Here is a 3,397-nt window from a genome sequence, read left to right on the forward strand (position 1 = left end):
AAACCCCGCCTATAAAAGGGCAACACCTCTCAGTTCACTCATTTTGGACCTAACATTCAGACCATCAACATCTCTCTACATTTGGGATTTACCTGTCACATGAAAATATTCCTTTGCAGCATTTGATTGAAAATAATTACTTTGATTCCATCACATCTTAAATGAATAGTGTTTAATGTCTCAGTTCACTCATTTTGGACCTAACATTCAGACCATCAACAGCTCTCTTCATTGGGGATTTATCTTCTTTCGACCTTAAGGTAAGTTCAGTAATTTTTGGTGTGTGTGTGTGTGTGTGTGCACGCGCATTTACCTGCTGTGTGTGTGTTAGTGATGGGATTTGCTATCCTGGAGCACTTCTGTTGTCTTTTGTACGTGTTTTGAGTGTCTACGTGCTTCTGAGTTTTTACGTGTTTTCACGTGTTTTGGAGTTTTTACGTGTTTTGGAGTTTGTACATGCTTCAGCGTTCGTACGTGATTTGTCTCACTACAATATGATGAAGTATGCTTTTGGTGAGAGCGTCCGCTTAGTAGCTCGATCTGCTGATGCAGGTTTATGTCCGTGAGAGCTGGTTGTGACTTTTCGAGTGAGAAAAGTTCTGGTTGTTTTTGTTCACGCTGTGCAGCCCATCGTCTCTAGGTCATTCTGGGATAAGATTTTGTGTGCCTTTGTTGATGTAACAGTGGAGAAGGTTCATTGTGAATTTGCGCTGTCATCTCTTTTGTTTTCGTCGCTCAACTTTTGTTATATAGTTTGAGTTTTGTGTTTTCGCTTTTGGTGTGATTCTTTGTTTATGAATTTTCGTATAGGTGGTTGATAGTGACTAAAAAGTTAGCCGTCCCAGATGTGACTTGGGTCTGGCTAGGGTTTAATGTTGGAATTTTTGGGAGTAACATTTGTGCCAGTGTAATATTTTGTATTAAATCTCATCGTTTAATAGTTATTTTTTTTGATGGTTGTGAAAAACAAACATAATATATCACTTTTCGTATTTTGATATTTTTATTTTTTTATTGTGGCCCTGCCGTGTCTTTTTGCTTTGTGTGCTTTTTTTCCCATAACATATATAAATAAAACCATAATCATTAACTTTGTTTGTAGTGTATATACACATGCATGCAATCTTTTATACACTATTTTACAAATTCAAGGAGTTCATATACTTAATATAATGATGGATAATTACATAATAAATAAACTATACTTATTGTATTGTTTAAATGCTATACAACGTTATAAACATATACAATACATTTTTCCATTTATTTACCACTGTAAATGTTCTATGTACCACTTAGGATTTATGTCAACTTCTCATCTCTATTGGCAGGTTAAACATCTCTATGGCTGAGCTTTATGAAGAGTGTGTCACTGCAACCAGCCTCCTGAAGCACCTCACCAAAGAATTCAATTCAATTCAATTCAATTTTATTTATATAGCGCCAAATCACAACAAAAGTCGCCTCAAAGTGCTTCATAGAACATCAGGAGAAGGAAAAGTGGCAGTCCAAGGGAACAGCAGAGAAGGGGATTGAAATTCTTCAGGCAGCTGACCTCCCCAATATGCAGGCTGTTGTATCCTTTGAGCAAGACATGGGATGCTGAGTACAGAGTTTTACTCTGCAATCCTGAAAGACAAACAACTCCTAACTGCAGCAAGAGCTAAAAAAAAATACAAATGGAAAAAGTAGTCTGTTTCCACATAATGTAGCATTGAGCTTGAGTTCATGAGTTTGTTGGTTTTTTTTACTTCAACTTTCAGCTACAGTCAAGGCCTTTGAGGCACAAATGTTGTGTTTACAGGTGTTCCACAGACTTTTTTTGCACTTTTCTAATTGCACTAAATGTGCACTGTTACAAGAATGTTTTTCTTTCTATTGTTTTCTATTAATATAGGTTCGAGCAGAGGATGTACTTCCTGAGGCAGCTGAAGAAATTCAACCTGCCAACACGGACGATGATGCAGTTCTACACTGCAATCATCGAGTCCATCCTCACCTCCTCCATCACCGTGTGGTACGCTGGAGCCACTATCAGGGACAAACAGAGACTGCAGCGTGTTGTGCGCTCTGCTGAGAAGGTGATTGGCTGCAGACTCCCATCTCTGCAGGACCTGTACACCTCCAGGACACTGCGGCGTGCAGCTCGGATCTCAGCTGACCCTTCTCACCCTGGACACAGTCTGTTTGACCTGCTCCCCTCAGGCAGGAGGCTCCGGTCCATTCGCACCAGAACCTCTCGCCATAAGAACAGTTTCTTCCCCTCTGCTGTTGGACACATGAACAATAACCATATGACTGTTCCCACCACTAACACATGACCCTACGCTGTGTCACTGCATCATTCCATGTTTGGCACTGATCACCACCTGCACTCATGTATATATCTATCTACGTAGCACTCTTAATTCTTATTCTCATGTATATCTCATGCACATATCTTTCTACGTAGCACTTTTAATTCTTATTCCTACTTTTATTTTTTCATGTCTATTTAAGTGCAATTTATGACACTATGTTTGCACTGAAGCACCGCAGCAATTTCCTAATGTTGTAAACCTGCTCAACATTTGGCAATAAACCCCTTTCTGATTCTGATTCTTTCTGATTCTGATTCATTTATATAATTTTAGGTTAAGCAGGACAGAGTTCTTTGTGTTAATGTTATCATTTTGCGTTAAAAATAAATGGATAAATTATCATTTGTTTCCCATGTGTTCATATCACAAAGAATATGCATCTACTTAAGTGAACTTCAAGTAAAATGGTTAAAAAAATTATGTCACACACAAAGAAAGAGCTAAAAAAATAATTCACCACACAGGGAAGGGTGAAGACAATTGGGCCACGAGGTGTCCCTTATTTATTTTTCAGGGAGTTGGCAACCCTACTTGGAATTGAAAAATGCAAATGACCAAAAATTGTCCCACAGTCAAATTTCGTGTTTGTGTAATTTTAGACATTAAAGTTCTTCTTGTGAATAACCTTTTGAAAAAAGAAGTAAACCTCAAAACTTATTTCTACATTGAAAACCCCGCCTATAAAAGGGCAACACCTCTCAGTTCACTCATTTTGGACCTAACATTCAGACCATCAACATCTCTCTACATTTGGGATTTACCTGCAACACTTCTCAGTCCACTCATTTTGGACCTAACATTCAGACCATCAACAGCTCTCTTCATTGGGGATTTATCTTCTTTTGACCTTAAGGTAAGTTCAGTAATTTTTGGTGTGTGTGTGTGTGTGTGTGTGTGTGCACGCGCATTTACCTGCTGTGTGTGTGTTAGTGATGGGATTTGCTATCCTGGAGCACTTCTGTTGTCTTTTGTACGTGTTTTTAGTTTTTATGTGCTTCTGAGTTTTTACTGTTTTGTGGAGTTTTTACGTGTTTTGG

Source organism: Haplochromis burtoni, unplaced genomic scaffold (genome assembly GCF_018398535.1).
Source record: "Haplochromis burtoni strain Fernald_Lab_line unplaced genomic scaffold, NCSU_Asbu1 Contig_2395, whole genome shotgun sequence".
NCBI classification, from domain to species: domain Eukaryota; kingdom Metazoa; phylum Chordata; class Actinopteri; order Cichliformes; family Cichlidae; genus Haplochromis; species Haplochromis burtoni.